This window comes from Anomalospiza imberbis, chromosome 1 (assembly GCF_031753505.1).
Source record: "Anomalospiza imberbis isolate Cuckoo-Finch-1a 21T00152 chromosome 1, ASM3175350v1, whole genome shotgun sequence".
Lineage (NCBI taxonomy): Eukaryota > Metazoa > Chordata > Aves > Passeriformes > Viduidae > Anomalospiza > Anomalospiza imberbis.
The window spans coordinates 60,094,456-60,114,326 of NC_089681.1; the positions used below are offsets into that span (position 1 = coordinate 60,094,456).

At 42.9% G+C, this 19,871-nt stretch overlaps 1 protein-coding gene across 1 annotated transcript in view; it reads right to left on the reverse strand.

Annotated features, from left to right (window-relative positions):
* The window catches only part of RIPOR2 (RHO family interacting cell polarization regulator 2), a 108,300-nt gene extending 90,327 nt beyond the window's left edge, over positions 1-17,973 (reverse strand). The window contains exon 1 of the mRNA XM_068194072.1: positions 17,952-17,973. The gene's annotated coding sequence lies outside the window, so the exon portion shown is untranslated. The remainder of the gene's footprint in view (positions 1-17,951) is intronic.
* Positions 17,974-19,871: the final 1,898 nt, after the last annotated feature.

Below are 19,871 nucleotides of genomic sequence, written 5' to 3' on the forward strand. Positions count from 1 at the left end.
CCATCTCCCTCAACATATCTACACATGTACTTTTTGTGCATAATGCATCATTTTGGTGTGTGAGGTGTTTCATTGATCCAAGATATAATATGAATGTTCAAAGAGTCATTCTAGAAGGTATGCTTCATACCTTGTATGCCAGTCCTTGAATTTAACTCAGAATGTGGAAGTCGCTGAGCATGTGAGTGCAAATGAATCCATGGATTACAGTGTCTGAGTCTCACCAGGTTGAATGTGTCTTCCATTGCCATGCAATATTCTGCTGTGAGAGCCTTAGTGTCCAAGAAAGAGAGCAGAACAACAAGCGGTTAAGAAAAGGTGTTTAAAAAAAAAAACATCAAAGATGTAATCCTCCTAAAGTACACAACGTTCTTCCCCATTAAGGAAGAAGAGCCCCGGGATCAACATAAAGATTTGGGCTGTTACACGATGTTCTCCATCTTTGAGTTAATCTGTGTGCCAGGAGCAAAGGCAGCGCAGCTGTGCCGGCGCTGCTGCGGGTGTTTCCAAGCCATGTGGCTGGCAGGCACCGAGTGAGCGGAGTCGTCTTTAGCAGCACAGCTGAGGACTGAAGGCAAGTCTGTGTCAAGGGATCTCAAACCATCAACGCCCTTTCTACGCACGGCAGGCATTTCAGCAAGCAGTGAAAAGCAGCTGCTGGTGGAACTCCCTCAGGACACTCCAGCTCTACAGAGAGCTTTCAGGAATCAGGAGAGGACATTTACTACCCATTTGTGCTATTGCATCATTTAGGGACACTAGTCAAAACTCTTTCTCTTTTATACCCGTGTCAGCTTGGCTCTCTTGGCAGAACTTTGCAGCTTTTAGACAAGAAAATTCTAGGATTGGTTATTAAGGTTTATACTCCAAACCAGATAAAGTTAGAGGGGTCATCTTTATGTGTAACATGTGGTATATTAAGGTTAGGGTAGCCAGATTCCAGCAGCTCAAACTGTAGCTACAAAATCTGTGCCTCTCCTCAAATTGAACTCTGGAGCAGCCCAGGTAACTTTTTGCTCAGTCTTCATTAAACAAGAGAGCTCTGGACTGCATGGCCTGTGCTCACAGATCCTGAGTGTAATTGTATGTAATTTCTGACTGTGATAAAGAATCGTTAACAGTAAAGTGCACTATGGAAACAACAGAGATAAAATCAAAACAACTTGAAATTGGAACACTTGAAAACTTGGCAGAGAATCCGCTTAGGAAGTTTACATGGCAGGGAGGAGTGTGATCCCCCAAATGCTGGGGATTACATTTCCAAACTTACAGCAGGGATATGCAATAACAACTCCATAATATTTTGATTAGGAAGGAAGCAAATAACATACTGCAGGATGCTGCTGTCATAGCACACCCCTTGGCATCAGCCTCTTTAAAGAAAAAAAAATAGAAAAAAAATTGGGAAAAAAAAAGAAATAATCCCACTCCTTAAAGATAGACAGGGGTAGAAGTCAGTGCTTGGAGAAGGCATTTGCAGGTTTTCCTTCCCTTACCACCATTTTCCTGTTTGAACCCATCAAACAGAAATCCACGAATACCAAAACCCAGTTGTAGCCAAGTAGAAAAACTCATCTTCAAGTCTGCTGCAGCCAGCGATGGTTTCTTTGAGACCTAACTATTCTAACAGGCTTTCCTCCCTTTTCTTGGAAATTCTCAATGTTCTTCATTTCTGGTCAAGCTCATTAAATCAGCACACACCTTTCACTGGCTCCAGACTCCCACACAGTGACATGCAGAGAGGACAACTCAATAATAATGATCACTTGTGATAGTTTTGGGGTTGAGGACATTTGAGACTGAGGCTGAAGATGCAGCTGTAGCAGGAACTTTTCTGGCTTTCTGCACTGACTTTTTCTTGAAACTAGGGTGTTAAAATAGCACTATCAGTTCCTCTCTCATGAGTGCCCACCACATCACCTAAAATAGAAAAATGTCCCAAAGACCATGTGTCTGCCCAGGGCACAGCAGGAAGCTGGTGTGCTATTCTTTCCAACACTGAAATATCAGCACTCTTTGCATCTAGGTCCTGTTTTCATCCTGCAGAGCCTTTCTTGATGCCTGTCATAACATATCTTAAACATAAAAAAGGTCCACAAAATATTTCTAAATACTAGACTGGGATATAGAAGTCATAGTTCTACTATTATTAAAAAATAATAAATGAAATTGAGATGCTGATTTCATAATTCTTCCATGTCTTATCCCAGTTAACCCCTTAACATGATAATTACCTATTTCTTGTCTGTATGATGGGGGCTAATGATTTAATCACCCTTTTTCTGTCTAGCATTCCCCATTACTCCGTGGTTACAAGGCATGCTCTTCTCTTGAGATATCTAAAGGATTAGTATTGTTAGGATAAACTCTGCTGTATTACTTAACTCCCAGTACACATGTCTTGCTTTAATCTGCTGCTTCCCGCCCAAAGAAGACCAAAAACATGAGTTTTGCATTTTCAGTTTTATCTGTAGGCTGAAAAGAGAAAGTCCCCTTCAGTCTTGTCTCACTGTAACTATTATTTGATACTTTGAACTTATTAACTAGCATCATTGTTAGTGATGAGCAGTTTTAATGTGGGAGTGAGAATATGTCCTTCTCTCCTCTGAGGACTATTTCAGACAGAGCAACTACCTCACAGAGTGAGAACAGACTTGGAAGATGCTGAAATTAAGAAGAGCTGGGTTGTATTCATGACCCCTCCATTATACAGTTTATATAATTAGACATAATGACAAAGTTAGTACTTGGTATCTGGCATCCGGTCCTCCCACAGATTTCAGCAACACTGTGGATTCATGGCTTTTCCAGGTTCTCCTCTCTAAGTATTCCTATTGCTAAATACTGAACATCGGCAGTTAGCAAGTAAAAGCACTCACAGATATCCAGCAGGAAGCCTTCCAATCCAAACAAAACATTTGGTCTTCTTTTCAACACCTCAATACTGTCTTTTAGCCATAACTAATCTACTTGTAGTAGGTCACTAGATAATACACAGGTTACCAATTTCACTGTCTTTATATCATATTCCAAAGTAAAAGAGGCTCCAAAGTTAATTTTACCAGTCCTGAATCCCTCATGACTATTGTTGCAATGCTGATGAAGTGGCAGAAGGAACAAAAGGGAAGCAATGTTTTCAGAATCACAAGAGTTGTTATAAACATAAGTTTAGGCACAAAGAAAGTGAGTCAAGTGCAGTGAAAACCTATTGCAAAGATCTCAAAAAGTGTTGTGAAATCAGAATTTCACCTGCTTTCTTGTGTTGTCCTCTGTGCTTGCGCATAATAGAAAGGCTGAAAAAAAAAAAACAACAAAACAAACCCACCAAACCCAAATGAAAAAGAACAAAGATTGTTTGACCTACAGTGCAACTTTGGTGGAACCTGTCTTCCTCAGTCCCCAGGTAGCACTGAAACTCAGATGAGCCAAAGCTCCTCAAGGTTTATAGACACCAATATTTTCACCATTAAGCATATCCCCACAAGGTTTCATACTGACTTCCAGAGAGGCTACCAAATATCTCAGCACCTCTCAGACATGACACCATTTTCAGTGCAGTAGCCTGGTGTCCCTAGGCAGTAGGTGGAGTCTCCTTCACAGGATAAAGCCATTTATATGGATGGGCCTTATGGTAGTCCTGTCCACTCTGCTGTTGACACCAGCACTCATCTACTCCCACAAAGAGCCCATTGATGGAGCTCAATCAGGAAAACCTAAGCTACAGAACAATTTCCATGAGCAGCTGGGTCTTCTGGGCGGGTTGTTGGACTTCTAATGCATGCACCAGTTTGTGTGTATTGCACATGCACAAAGCAGCTGTGCTATTTTTGTTATTCAGCATTTACATATGTCAGGAATTTTGGTACCACCTAAATCCTTTTGTGACCCTGGACTTTAATTAGTAACATGTCCAAAATACTTTGAGTGCTTCTGGACAGCAGCTATAGGTGCTTAGAGGCAATGCTGCGTGGTGCCAGAAGCTTTGTTCCGTAAAGGGAAATCTAGCAGGGTGTTAATGAGTGTCGCAGGGAATTAGGCTCGCTCAAACAAATTCATTTCTATTGACATTTATAGCTTCTTTATGTATTTAACAAAGGAACATTGGTGGTAAAATAATTATAGAAAAACACAGGACTTGCATTAAACCATTTTGGCTAATGTGCATGATATCAGGAACTGAAATAATGAGACCAAAGTCAGCTTCCTCCAGATCATGCCAAACCTTGACCACAGTAATGAGGAGGTACAAATTGTACAAATGTGGAGGAGCACTAGCGTGAATAACTCCCGCTGCATATCCGAGTGCATTTTCTTTCCACTTCTGTGTAAAGCTCTTCCCTGTGAAGGATCAGACCAGTACTAACAGAAAATCAGCCACCCTTTCCTGGTACCCAATGCTGTTCACTGGTCTGCTTTGCATCCCTCATGCTTTTCATCCTTTTCTGCTTTCTGAAAATGGGTATTTCTAGGGCATGAATAGTCCCTGGCCTGGCTGCCTGCACGGGTACAGGGCCAGCACAGAGCATCCACACTGCAGCTACCAGCAGTAGCCATGCTTCTGCTCTGCTGGGGAGTTGTGGTCTTATAAAAATCACAGCTGTCAGAAAAACATCTCACACAAGATGATAAATGCCTTGCTTATAGGCTGGCACACTATCTGAACAAAAATATATTTATTTACCCTATCTTGCACTTTAATTTGATGTACTGCAACATCCCAGCATGGCTTTTTGGCTTCAGTTGATAATTGTGCTAATTTTTCCATCTAAATTAAGCTATGTAATGCTTAGGGACAAAAACAGCCACATTAAGATGTGTACTAGAATCATGTTGTACAAATACTATGAGCAAATCCCATTGTGATGATCTTCAGCGGTGTTTCTTATAGCTAGCAAATAGGAAGGCATTGGAAACATGGCAGGAATTTTTTCTCTTCAGAATCAAGGAAGGGAGCTGGAATTGGTCCACCCAGGCACAGCAGCTTGGAGGCTCACTTTTGTAAGGCTGCTGATGGCTCGTCCTCTTGTCCTCCACAAATGTGCTTCTCTAGACCCGATGTAATGGCTTGGGAAGGGTCTCACAGAGACAAACTTGTCCCCCAGAATTAGTGGGCAGGAGGTCGCATCATCTGTGAGGAGGTGGGCATGAGGTTCAAGCCCAATAGAGGGTGAGCTTGTCATGAAAGTGGTCTCTGTAGAAGGCAAACTTTGGTGATCCTTTTTGAGACCTACGGCTGAAAGAGTCTATGTAAGTTTTGAGAGAGATAGTTACCTTTCAATTTTTTGTTTCATGTAGCTGCACAGGAGATACACCCAACAGCGTGCAGAAACCCTGGCAATAACTGCAATGACTGCAGACAGAACTAGCAGGGTTTGGCTTCATCTGAGAGAAGATCTGGTTCCCCTGTCAGTGGGCTTGAAACATAGGTTCCCTCAAAGTAGTTAACTGTGATTGTTACTAAGGAGGTCACAGCAATTTTAACCTTCAGCAGACAGAGCAGGATGTTTTAGTCCTTTGTCCTTTTATGGCCTCATCTAAACCAAGGATGGGAGAATTGCACCACTCTCCCTCAACTTCACAGGATGGTTTGTTCGCTATGGGTTCTTTTACATTCAAGGACATAAATGCTGGATAAATTGTACCTAATTCTACATAACCTGGGGGTAGCTGAGCACCAAATATATCACACTGAAAATCCCAGCCCCTAGAGTGCCTCATTCTCTTCCCCGTCAAAGGGGGAAATATTCCTTTGGGAGACTTTTGGATTTTGTGCTGCATTTTTGATGAGCCAATTTCAAGACCACCAGTAGGGAAAATAAGCAGCCACGGTCTCTGGTGGGACTCTCAGGGACTGGAAGGAAAAGGCGGCAGGTTTATCTCACAAGTCAGGGAACATGGACCATCCAATGCCCTGATTGTTTGCTGCAGCAAAAATGCGCCACCAAAGAGCCATGACTATCAGACTTGCTGTATTTGTGTTAGTAATTCAAGTGGATTTAGCAGCACATACAGGTTTATCATGCATGCAATTGATTTGCATTTATTGAGCCTTATCCTGCTTCCAATTGGATATTTGCAATACCAGCCTGCATATTTCTCTTCAGACATACTGTTTCTATGTGACTGAACAATTCTCATGAAGTAACTGAGACTAAAAAACAGCCTTGTTTTTGGCAGTTTCTATGGAGAGCTTGATTAGAGAGGTCTGGCATAAACAACTCAGCATCTCTGCCCCAACCACACTGTAATATTTCCACACAAATGAAATCATAAGTTGGACACACATTTTTGCCCTGAAGGAATAAATGCACCCCAAGTCCCATCTGCCACCACAGCACGGTTTTAAGCTTCTGCTTTTTAGCAACAGCAAGAGCAAAACCTACAACAGAAATAAAAAATCAGAGTGGAGAACAGTTTCAGGAGCAGGATTCTCCGGGGCTGTGCAGAAGGGCAGCTCCCTCATTCCTCTCTAGCGGGAAGTACAGCACCCCCAGACTCCCCACTCCCACAGGTGTGCCCACCAGAGCACCCTGCCAGCCCTAAGTGCACACACAGCACAGGCACCTTGCTCATGTTACTGTTGTACACACACACCAAGCCCATGCTGGAAAAAACAGGCTTAGGAGAGCCTTGAAATCTGGTTTTGCCACTGTTCGTTTTTTCTAAATTCAATTATATTTAATGAAAATACCTGAGACACAAAGTACCTTGTTTTCATCTTAATTAGCAATTATGGTTGCTAATTAAGGCAATACCAAAATAATTGTGTCATAGTGCAAAGGAAATACCCATGTTTCTCTGTGCCAGATAAACAAGATTATGATCTTCAGCCATAGTTCCAGGACAGATAATACTCTACTAATAATTTTTGCAGGGCTTAATTTAACATGTGTATGAGAGAGAAGAACTGCGTAGCTTTTGATATATGGTAAAGGCCACCATGTCATATAAAGATGGAGGGAGAAATCACAACAGTCCCTTGTCTTAGAGTTGAAACACAAATAGCCAAATAATCATCTTCAAGTGTTCTTACATTCCTCACTTTCTATAGTTTTGAAAATCTTCTTTGTATGTTAAAATAGATACACTATCTTATATTTATATGTATTGCATATAATGTATAAATCTGTTGGTATGAATTTTCTTTGCCTAGTGCCTTCACATAGACACATCTTTGACCATTTACCCAGGGAAGCATTCACTGAATAAGACTTATTTCCTGCAACCAACTAAATGGCCTTTATTTTAAGAAGTAAAGAAAAGCATATCCTCCACAAAAGCTAATTCATGCAGCATGACTCTATGAATACGTAGTCTAGCATTACACAAGTGTTGGAAGTAGCACAAAAGATCCTTGAAAACACTTCTAATTGATTAATTCAGCAGGGTAGCACCATGGAAATGATTGATTTCAGTCTACCAGACCTCCCTCTGACCTTTTTAGTGCCTCTGTTGATGGGTACTTGAATGGAAAAAATTTAAATACAAATGGCAATATAACAAAAGAACCCAAATTCCTATCATTTTAATATATCAAATTGACTGCAACAGGTTTGAGATACCACAAGGACCAAAGCTTTTATTAAAAATGTATCTTTAAAATAGTGAGAACTTTAATGTCAGTAGTAATGACTGATCTCAAATGACTGATATGACTCACAAATAATATGTGACTGTGCTCTTCTAAGCTAATGGTGAGGTGTAACAAACCTGGTGATAATGACTATTAGAAAGGGTAGAAAAAACCACTGCAGTACCTTTCTTTGAGGTCATCAAAAAATTTGAGGTCATCAGGTTAGTTTCCTGTAAAATTGTGATTAATTGCAGGGTTTGCAAACCAAACCAAGGGCAGGTACCTTACCAACACTTACTTAAACTGAAGCTGCCCTTATTTTGCCAATCAATGTAAATAATGTAAATAACGTGGGCTGATATTTCTGCCACTCATCTGGAGACTGGGGACAGGTAATAGCTGCACTGAAGGCATACAATTATGAAATACCAAAATGAGAGTGACTATTTCTAAGTGTTTGATCCTTCAGACTCAACTCAGGCAAACTCCCACACCACCTCCAACCGACCTTCAGAAACCATGCAGACCTGCTGCAGAGGGAAGCATTTTTCCTGCCCTTCCTTTGGCTGAATAATGTTTGAACATAGTTCATGGGTTTAGAAATAACCATGGTTTTTAGAAATAACCATTTCATTGTACTTCCAGAGTACTCATGTGAAATATTGATGTGCTGATGAGAGGAGGCAGGCAGTGGCTGTGAAGGAAACCCTTCTCCATGGGAGAAGGATCACTGCTCTCTCCTGCCCTGAAATAAACATCTTCTTGATGAACTTATGGCTTTTTAGAAGATTCTTGGCTTTCCTGCACCCCTGTCCTGAGCCCAGACTGTGGGGGTGACATGGATTTCCCACACAGATGTCTGCACAGACAGCAACATTTGTCCTTCCTGACATCCCAATCTGATGTTAAATACGCATCATATTCTTGGTAGGATCAGCCTAGATTAGCAAGGGAGAGCATGCAAACTTATGCTCATCAAAAGTATAAAGTACCTTCTGCAGATATTTGCAAAGGGATTTTGATTTTTTGACATCTCTTGAGGGTCTAAACCTGCTAATACAATTTCTCTTCCCAGCTTCCAGTGGTGGCTGGCTTTGACCAGCTCAGCTGTATTGTCAGCAGGCAAACTTATGCTCATCAAAAGTATGTAGTACCTTCTGCAGATATTTGCAAAGGGATTTTGATTTTTTGACATCTCTTGAGGGTCTAAACCTGCTAATGCAATTTCTCTTCCCAGCTTCCAGTGGTGGCTGGCTTTGACCAGCTCAGCTGTATTGTCAGACCCAACCTGTGCCATCAGGACCTGCAACCATGGAAAATTTCACTAAGCAAGTTACAATTGTTTATTCAGATGTCATGGTTGGGGCTTAGTCAGGCTGTCAGGGACTCAGTTTTATACGCATGTGTTTGTTTCAAAATCTACTAACTTGTTTCCTGCAATCTCAGCTCTGATTTATATATGTATTCAAAATCTTTTGCCCTTGTGACTGTAATGCAAACTGTGAAAATTATTCAGAGTGTAACCAAGCAACATCTGCCCAAGCTATGAGCTGCTTGAGGAAGTGTCAGTACTGATGTTCGATGTCCTCTCTTCCCTGTCCCACAGAAAATGCATGGGGAAGAAGGAAAGAGTATTACCTCATACGCACCTAAAAACTTTTCCAAGCAAAGTCCTAAGCAGAAGGCATTTCAGTTTGGAGTGAGGACTGGCACCTCCTAGAGAAGTCCATCCTTCCCTTCTACTGGCTGGCCCATCAGCTAGGAGAGAAGTACAGCATGGCAGGCTCACAGGATTGCCCTGGACTGTGAACCAAGCATCTCCTGTGGAAATTCCTCCCTGCACATTTGCTGCCTTTCTCTGTGGTTGTTGGTCACTGTGCAGGGGGGGTCCACTAGCTGGCAACATGCTGTGATGCTTTTCTCCTTATCCTTATCCCTTGACAATTTACATCTCTCTGGCTGCATGAGAGAGAGCTCTGCATCCCACCTGCATATTGCACAGAAATTAGATTTTTCTGTGATACTCCTTTGGGTCCTTGCTGTTGGGGGCCATGGCACTACACTTTTTAATTTTCAGCAAATAACTGTCTTCTTGGGGCTCCAATAATTTAACTTTTTTTCCCAGTACAGGTGCACAGGAAACACCATGAAAGTATGTGTCTGAGTCAAGCTCACAAATCAGTCCCTGTCATGCTGGCTCATGAGACTGTACAAAGGGCAATCGGAAATGGCTTAATCAAGCTTACTGCCACAAGCACAGTGTTAATGAGCAATAAACAGTTCACTCAAGAGCTGTGGGCTTACCTCAGGACAGCTTTCATTACAGAGATATCATCAGCTAACACTCGGCATCAAGAAGATGGCAGTGGGGTTTAAACTAGGTCCCTTCCAACCCAAACCATTCCATGATTGAACCAGAGGGTGGTCAGGCACTGGAACAGGCTCCTCAGGGAAGTGGTCAAAGCACCAAGCCTGACAGAGTTAAAGAAGGTTTTAGACATTGCTCTCAGACATATCGTGTGACTCTTGGGGCTGTCCTGTCAGGAGTTGGACTCTTGGACTCAATTAACCTTATGGGTTCCTTCCAGCTAGGATATTCTATGATTCTATAATAAAAGGTAGTAGTTTCTCAATTGAAGCTGAAAAACTTGATGCAATGCTTCAGTGTTTCTAAAGATCATCTGTGTATATTAAAATGCCCCCATAGGCATGTGTAGGTAAAATATTAATTAATTAAATATAAAATGACACTGGATTTATCCAGCACTCTTGCACTAGAAGAGTAAAGGAAATACAAGCAATTATAGGCAAACTGAATTGCTCTGTCTACATTCTTCTTAGAAGTTTATCTTTTTCTGTTTCAAGGTGATTTGACATTTTTGGGTTAGATTTTAGGAACTCAGTGCAAAAGCCTGGCTTTGTACTGCCGCTCCAAACCAGAAATGATTCAATTATGCATCACCCCATTCCTTCTCCAAAACTAAACCCTCTCAGATACTGAACTCCCTTCAATATAGGTTTTAAATAGAAAGGGTAAGTAGGGTAAAGCTGGTTGTGGGAGTTACTTTATTTTCCATATTTTCCATAAGATGATTCCTCTGACCTGGCCAGACTCTGAGGTCTGTTCAGCTCATGAAAAGCATATAACATACTCCTACTAAGCAGTTTTGCAAACTTGGTGACAAGATTGTTGCTTTTATTTTACTGCTGACTTTTTCCTTGATAATTGGAATATGTTCTTTTTTTTTTTTTGAGTTTTGTTCTGGTGTTCTAAAATCTGTATATTAAAAACAAAGATGGAAATTTGAGCTTCATTTCTGTATTGTTTTTGAATATGCTAGTTTGCATGCAGAGACTTTACCCCACCAATTTGATTTCAGCATCAGAGCAAGCAGTGTAGCACTTGTGGAAATGGAGAGGTTTGCTTGTCACAAACATGAAAGCACCTTTTGTTTGGTGAATTTTGTTTGTAGAATAACAGATATGAAAATTACAAGCGAAGAGCTCACTTCAGAAAATTTGGCAACTCTAAGTAAAGTGAAAAGAATTTTTAAATTTCAATAGCATGATACTAGTATGTCACTGAAGGTCTGTATTCCTCCCAGGATTTGCGTGATGCATATTCCCTACAGCTTTCCATCACATAGAAAGTAGCTGCTTTCCATTATTTAATACAATGCTTTACAAATACTTCTGCAACTTGGATTCTCAAGAGGAACACACAGTTCTTGCAGAGATGCAAGAGTTCAGCTGTGGGTGACTGCAGCCCGTGCTGGTTTTTGAAGGTGACTTGCAAAGGGGACTTCAGGATCCGGTGTCTTTCTTGGAAAGCTGCCACCAGCACTCAGAAGCTTTGAGAAATGCAACTTCTACCTATGGCACAGGATCATAATCCCCAAGGTATTAAAAACCATTTCATCATAAACACCATGCCACAGCGTCTACACCAGTGACACATTTATCCTGTATGGGTTTAAGTTTTCATGTGACAAGGGCTAAATTTTGTTCTTTTTCCTATCTTAAAATATAAGTTACATACTTTTATCTGGACTTCTCAAACCAGCTACTCAGTGTAGTGACCACTCCATGCCTGGTGACTGTACTAATGCTTTTAAGGCTCTTAGGTGTCCTGTGCGTTTCTTCTGCCCTGAGGTCCTTCATTCTGCACAAGCATAGCCTGTTCATTCTCATAATTTTCTGTTTGCTTTCCAAATTAGTGTTCCAATATATCACTCCTTACTCTGACCAAAAGGATTAACAGAGCTAAAAGGCTTAACAGAAATAGACATTATAAGGCTTAACAAAAGTAGACATTATATTTGGCACAGGGTAAATGATGCCTGTGCTGTGGACACTAACCACTCTGTTTAAATTACCAGCTTTGAAATAGCTCATTATTATTATTTTCAGGTACATCTTTACCTATTTTGTAAAAAATGTTGAAACCCTCTTTAGAAGATCACTGCAAGAGGGATTTATATTGATTAATTTTATCCATCTAAGTTTTGGGACTAGATTGCGTCCATACAGTTCTCAAGGAGGAGAGCAGCAGCAGTGATATGGCAATACAAAATGTCCAGACTGATCCATTCCCTTTGTCCTCAGAGCAGGAGCTGAGGGTGTTATGCTCAGACCTGGAGGTTGTGCTGTGCCTTCTGCCTGGGAGAAGATGCTGTGGGGGCAGTTCCCATCTCCCCCATGTAGTGCAAGGCTCACACTCCACCCCTCAGTACAGTCTTAGACGGATTTAAATGGCACTGGCCCTAGGCCCACTCAGGGATTTATTTCCTTTGGATTTATGTATGGATTTTATTTTATAAAAGCTATTTAGCACAAGGCATTAGGTATTGCAGCCTGCTCTGGAAATCTAGGGTTTGTGACTTTTACTAAAGTCCAGCAGAACAGTGAAGTCCTTACTTCAGTAAGGACATAGCAGTTTTAATACAAGGAAAAAGGGAAACATTTGGCTGTTGGACAGAGTTATATCCTTGCAGTGCCCCTAGTGTTTGGTTTAGTGTATAAAACAATATATTGCTGTATACCCAGGTGAAACTCATCATAAGACCCACAAGTGCTGGGAGAATGTTGGTGACTGAACACCTTTCTTTCACTCAGCAGTTGTCTCCTGAGGTCAAGATATCCTTGACAAGGCTTCACAGGACACCTGTACGCTTGTGTTGTATGAGAGTGAGGAGCAGTAAAGCTATCCCAAAAAGAGCCATTGCCCCAGCACAATACCTCGTAACTGATGCTGAGTATGAGATCGCTACTGCTCTGCACGAGAGTTACCAGATATGCTGATAATTCAGATGAGAAAGGATAAGGTTTTGTTGCATCCAGAAGGATGAAATGAAAGAGGGTTTTTTTATATGTTAAGCATATAACAATAAGGCAGAGATTAGTCCTCTAAAGGAAGGGGTAAAAAACAGCAAACAAAATAACTATTGCTACTGGTTTAAGTTACCAAAGGGTTTCTCTTTTCCTCAGGTAATTGGAGTCATCACCTATTTCCTTGGAAATCTTAATATTAGTACCTGTGAATTATTGCATGTTATACAAAGTTATCAACTACATTTTCATCACCAGCTGCCCTGCCAGAGGTCTGCTGCAGACTCACCATTAAAGTCTCAGGTTCTGCACTTGTAATGAATAATGACAAAGAAGTTCCACCTTTTCCAAAATGCAGCAAAAAATGAATGGTTGAGGGGCGACACTAAGAAAAACAAAACAAACCAAACAAATGTTCTTGAGGTTGTTTAGAAAGACTTATTGATGTGAAATTCTCAGTCCTTTAATCATTATTCAAAACCTTGAATCCCATTATGATTTTCCAGTCACTGAAGGATGGAGTCTAAGCATCGCATGGGTACAGAATTAACAAAAGCTCTGGGGGAAGAGGTTTTTCACTGCCATGGGTGAATATTACTCATACTTGCATAGTCTTCCTTCCACACGTCAAAGGTCTGATGAGACAAAGAACTGTGCCTTGGATGGTTTTGAAATCCATCAATCTTCACCGGTCCTGAAATGACCCCTCTGAAGAAAGTTTTTTTTGCCCACACAAGTATCACAGCACTTCAAGGGGGCCCATGCCTTCAGGCACATAACACTGTGTTTCTAAAGAACATTTCCCTGAGGTAAGAAGAAAAGTACAGCTATCCCTAACTGTTGCATGAAGTCTACTCCTTTGCAGGAGAACAACCTCCTTCTCTCTCTCCAAAACAAAAGCATAATTCAAAATTATTACATTATTACCAAGAATGAGTAGGATAAACAGTACACTTTTTTAAAAATTACCATTTAAGTGTAGTTTAAATCCAGACTCATCTATTAGCGTATAGATCATTTCCATTTATGAATATAAACAATATTCTTGCCTTCTTTCCCTAACACCAGTGACTCATATGTTGGGCTTTTTACTATAAAACAATTGCACATATCACAAAATAAGGTAAATTTTTGTATTGTGAGGCTATGCAGTGCATGCATAAATTATGATTTTGCCATTTTTCTTTTAAACATGACATTTTTGTTCCTGGTTTCTTTCTTTTCTCAGCTTTTTCATGGCAATTGATTTTTTTTTCAGTTGGAAACAAATTGAAATACAAAGCAGACCTTTTTCTTTCTAAATTGCACAGCCAGTTTGGATCAGAAAGAATAAAGGACTCTTCACCACACTACTTTAGTAGGTCTTGCTGATGAGGAGAAAATGTGCCTAACGATGAATACTTAATGAGATTTGATTAAAGCTTGCCATCAATTCCTTGCCCTAAATGTTACAGGTTATGAAAGTACATTAACACCAGAAGATACAGCTTCTAAGGCCCACTCTTGCACAATAAACGCTGTGGCTGGATCCCAGATACCTGGCAGCACTCCAGGATGAGTTTGTGCTGATGACAGTCAATGCTGGCAAGGGCTGGGCCCAGACATGGACCTGGACCCAGAACCAGACGCAGACCCATCACAGTGCTGTGCGTGGTCAGTGCTCATGGGGTGAGCATGTGGACAAACACCCTGTGTCTTGCCCCACAGCCCCACCTGGGGTTACGGCTCTAAACAAGTCACTAAATACTTCTGCTGTGGCTTCCCCAGCTCTTGCCTTTTCACCAAATGCTTTCAGCAATATTTGAAGAGGTACAGATGGGCCCAACCCTGCAGAATTGCTGAGACCACTCATGACCAGAGACCTTGCAGCCTCTGAGTATTGGGCTGGTATGGCAGGACTGCAAAAGCCATCCAAAACAGCCCTTGGCCACACAGCCAGCAGAATTTCCCTATTTGCTGACCTGCATCAGGACATACAATCCTTTTTCTTGCTGTGAACTCTTAATATTTTCTGTGGAAACCCCATCTGCTAAGGTTCAGGCAAACCCAGAGAAACCTCCTCCACAGAGATCCCTAGGGCTTTAACATGCATTGATGGCCAGAAGCCAAGTACATTTTGGGGAGTAGCAGCAAACAGCTGCTTTTCAGACTCTTCACAACACAGTTTTAAGATTTGCTCCATGCAGTTATTACTAGCATGATCCAAGCTCAGCTTCCAGCCTTGGCATGAGCAGGACCTATTAGCCTGTTTTCCTAAGGAAACATTATGCACAGTGATCATTAATATTTTTAAACCCACTGGCCAGCTTCAATCAAACTTGGCAGCCAGGCAGCAGTCTTGGAGACCTCAAGTTCCTACAAGGTTCATGAACCATATGTGTGGCTGGGACAGTGGAAATGGAAGGAAAAGCAGGCCAACCTGTATGAGACTTTAGAGAGCCCAGCAAGACTGAGATGCTACGGATGACCTGCTCCAGGAAAGCTTCGCAATGTTTTTCCATCTGCATGGACACAGGAGTGTCCAGAGGAAAAGCAGATTTCAGTATTTCCAGCATCATTTTTTTACAGCAGGATCATGAACTTACACTCTGTGTCCAATGTCTCTCTGTTGGAACTAGCCCTTTCTGCGAGCTGAAAACAGAGAATTAACTTTGTGAATGTCAGAAGACTCTCAGAGGGTTTCTCCGCTGCCAGCTGCAGTTGCTTCCCCTTGGTAGGAGGGACAGTCACAACCAGCCAGGCAGTGAGGAAAATGAGGAAATTATTACCCTCTATTTGAAAACGTGCCTTTGTTCAAAGCAGTGTTTTTGCCATGAGCACACGTGCCTGCAGGGAGCTTCCTTCAGGGACTGGGCTGTAAAATGAGGTCACAAGGGCAGGCACAGACGGACTGCAAAGTCCCCCGGCTGTTTCTTTGAATGGCTGCCTTAACAAGGAGGTACAACGACAGCCTGTGCTCATAGAGACTTCGAAAATCAGCCAGCAGTAGCTTCCTCACTAAATTGTTTATTTTGGTTTTTTTGGGTTTTTTTTTTTTTTTTGTTTTTGTTTTTGTTTTTTTTTTTAATTCTAAACTGAACACTTTAAAACAGAAGACCAACATGTCTCCTGTAATAGCAGCAGTTTTGCTGCAGTGCCTCAGCAGAAGGCAGCTAAAGAGGACAAACTGAATCTGGACACACAGAATTTGCAATGAGCAGTCCTTCCTCAGGACTGGCCTCAGCACAGAGCACAGAAAACTGTGCTTCTACACTGATCCAGGCTAAAGCAACCTAATTAAAGATGCCAAAAGTTATTTCTAGTAACAAAGCAAACACTCTTCTGAGTGATTAGCATTTTTCAGAGTCATTAAGAAATAAAAATATAAAATCTTTATCCCATTCTTTTGGTTCAGTGCTGCAATGTTTCCCTAAGGCATGGGCCAACTAAAAAGAGGGGCTCTGAGAGATGTGCAAAGATAGCACCATTGTCAACCAAAGAAACCTCCTTCAATTATTCAGAGCATCTGCTGCTCTCCAATTTCTCATTCTTGGAGCTCCAGCTAAGTGGCGCATTTGGCAGTTGTTCTTATTAACTCACAGGACAGCACAAGTAAGGAACATATGTATTCACAAGATAATTAATGCTCAAAGTGAATATTGTGGTAAGAAGTTTCCATACACATTTGCAAATTATCTGCCAAATACATATTTTTGAAGAGTAGGGAACTTCATATGGAAAAGGTGAATGTAATCCTAAGTAGACAAGAAACAAAACTGTCTCTATTTTTCTACTTCATTAAACAGCCAGAAAATTGACCAAAATACTCACAAAGGTGCAAGCATTGAAAACCAGTGAACACAACCTACAGTCAACTGACAACTAGGAAAATCAGTCTTTCTGACATCTATCGGTAATATTTTGCATCTGAAAGGCATACTAGAGTTGAATTCATGGCAAAACAGTATTTAAGAAGGTAGCAGTGAGAGCTTCGTGTCTCTATTGCCATGCTATCAGTTAGAAAAATTCAAACTGACCTTGTTATCTCCATGGCTAAACTAAGATACTGAAATGACTTGAACTTCATGCAGAGTTGACAGACAGCATGCTCATTTTATCATATTAATTCTTCTGGAGTGCATTCCTAATGGCATTCTAATTCCAAGATCCCTTTTACAAAATATTACCTTGATGGGAAGAGAAGCCGGCCAACCCAGCCCATCCTCCCAAGCCATTGCATTGCATCTCCTCAGGACTGATTAGACACTACAGTTGACTGAACCAAAGAAATCCCCTTCTGTTTCCTCCGCTGTGACCATACACTACCCTTTCCGCGTCTCTGCAGAAGTGCTGGCAGTATTTCTTTCCAAGTTGGCAGCTGAAAGGGAGCCTGAATAAATCGGCTAAAAGTGGCTGAATCTCCATGTCTATGGTCTGTCATGGAAGGCAAGCAAACTACCTCCAGTAAAACCACGGTGAAATGGTGAATAATATATGCCAGCAACCTGCAATAAGGCTATATATACATTTACATACATGTATGTGTATGCATATATATACACACACATATCAGTGATGTGCATGGTTTCTAACCAGACAAAGGAGTGGGCAAGTTCAGAATGTTGTCTGCGCTGTGACTTCGCAAATCACCGATCTGGTTATGTTCCTTTCAATCAGACTTTCTTTGATTCCTTCAGCTGGTCAAAAAAGAGGAGCGGGTATTATTGCGCATTTTTCCTTATTCCTCTTTCACCACACAAACCATCCCGTCTTAAAACTCTCTTAGAAAAGCGAAAAAGTGCTCAGCCGTGTTAGGCAGGGGCCCTTTCGAAGCGTCCCGTCCCGAAGACGATCCCGCAGCCGCAGGGCTCCGCTCAGCCGGGGCTGATGGTGCCACAGAGCCACGGCAGTGCCCTCAGCGGCCAAGCCCAGAGCCCTGGGCCTGGGGAGGGCAGGCGGGCTCAGCCCGGCCGCAGGGTCTCTCTCCACGGCGGTGGGGTGGGTGCCAGGCTCTGAGGTAAAGGCAAGGGGCTGGGGAGGGGTGCGCGGGGAGCTGAGACGCCACACTTACTGCAGAGCTGCCTCCGCCTGACTCCGCAGCGCCAGAGCCGCGTCCGCACCCAGCGCAGGCACGGGGACAGGTCCATGGCTCGAGGGGCCGCCCGTCCCCGGAGCCACCTGGCACGGCCCGCTCCCCGCCGGGCAAACCTGCGGCAGCCCCCGGCCAACCTCCGGGCCGCCGGCAGGACGCGGCGGGCGGCCACCGAGGCCCTGCCGTCCCTTTGTCGCCATGCCATGTTTTATGCATGAAGGTAATTTCATCCCGATTCTCCGCGCCTGGTGTCTACGTGAAGGTCCTGCGACGTGGAGGAGCCACGGCATCAGTCCCCGGGGAGAGCGAGCTCCGGGGAAGGCAAGGGGCGAGCATCCCTCCTGGCCGGGGGAAGGCGCCCACGGCGGGAACGGCGCCTTTTCCAGAAGTTTGCACGTCTAAGTCGGCAGGTGCTGCGCTGCAGGGACCCTGGAACGAGGAGAGATCCGAAGATATTAGGGAGCCCTGCAGAAACCCATATGCACTCTGGTCACAAAGTCATGGCCCGCGTTTGAAACCTCAGCCCCGTTGCTGCCTTCTAAGGAAACAGGAGCATGTGAGGGCAATACAGCTTTAGCATGTCCATGTCAGTGCTGCACTGGTAGGGGTGGTCAGCATTTCTCACATTCTAATTTCACTTTTGCTATCAACAAAATATAATTCCCGAAGCAATTCCCAGAGTAATTACCACAGTGACTCTCTCATCAGTGTCACTTCTGCCTGAGGCTCTTGTTTTGTAACATAACTAAAAGGCTCCTTCTCTGATGAGTTCACACCACCACACAATTTCACAGAATAATCTGAATCAGAAGGGATCCACGAGGACCATCAAGTCCAACTCCTGGCCTTGCACAGGACCATCCCCAAAAGTCACACAAGGTGCGTGAGAGTATTTCCTAGCACTTGAACCCTGTCAGGCTTCGTGCTGTGACCACTTCCCTGGGGAGCCCATTCCAATGCCCAACCACCATCTGGGTGAAAAATCTTTTCTCAATATCCTGCCTAAACCTCCCCTGGCACAGCTTCAGGCCATTCTCCCACGTCCTGTCACAGAGAAGAGATCAGTGCCTGCTGTTCCTCTTCCCCTCATGAGGAAGCCATACACTGCAATGAGGTCTGTCCTGAATCCCCTCTTCAGGCTGAACAGACCAAGTGACCTCTGCTCCTCCTCATACGACTTCCACCCAAGGCCTTTCACCACCTTCATTTCGCTCCTTTGGATGCTCTCAAATAGTTTAATATTTTTTTATTGTGGTGCCCAAAACTGCCCCCAGCACTCGAGGTGAGGCTGCTCCAGTGCAGAGCACAGCAGGACAATCCCCTCCCTTGCCCAGCTGGCGATGCTGTGCCTGATGCACCCCAGGACAGGCTTGGCCCTCCTGGCTGCCAGGGCACTGCTGACTCAAGTTCAACTTCCCATTGACCAGAACCCCCAGGTCTCTTTCCATGGCACTGCTTTCTAGCATCTCATTCCCCAGTCTGTACTTGCATTTGGCAATTTAGGCTCTGCTCTCATACCTTTAAGCTTTGCCTCAACAAAGCATTTGTAGGGTTTACTTTAAATGTTCCCTATATCACAAGAAAGAGCTTACCTGCCTCCCCCACACACACATACTGCACACCTTTTACCAGGCAAGATCAAATCTAAGATGTGGGTCTGGAGTATTTAGGCTGTGTTGCAAATGTATAGGCTGTATCCTAGCCAGGATTCCTGAAGCTTTTCCCTTGCCACATGCAGCTGAGACCACTGAAGGCTTGACTTCAGGACAGCAAGGCCTGCCACATGTACCAGTGTAACTGGAGAGTGGTGGATGGCCAGGTTTCATGTTTCCTTGCCATTTGAATCTCACTGTAGGGTCGTCCAAAGGGCCATAGTTAACTTTTTGCTCTTGACATAGG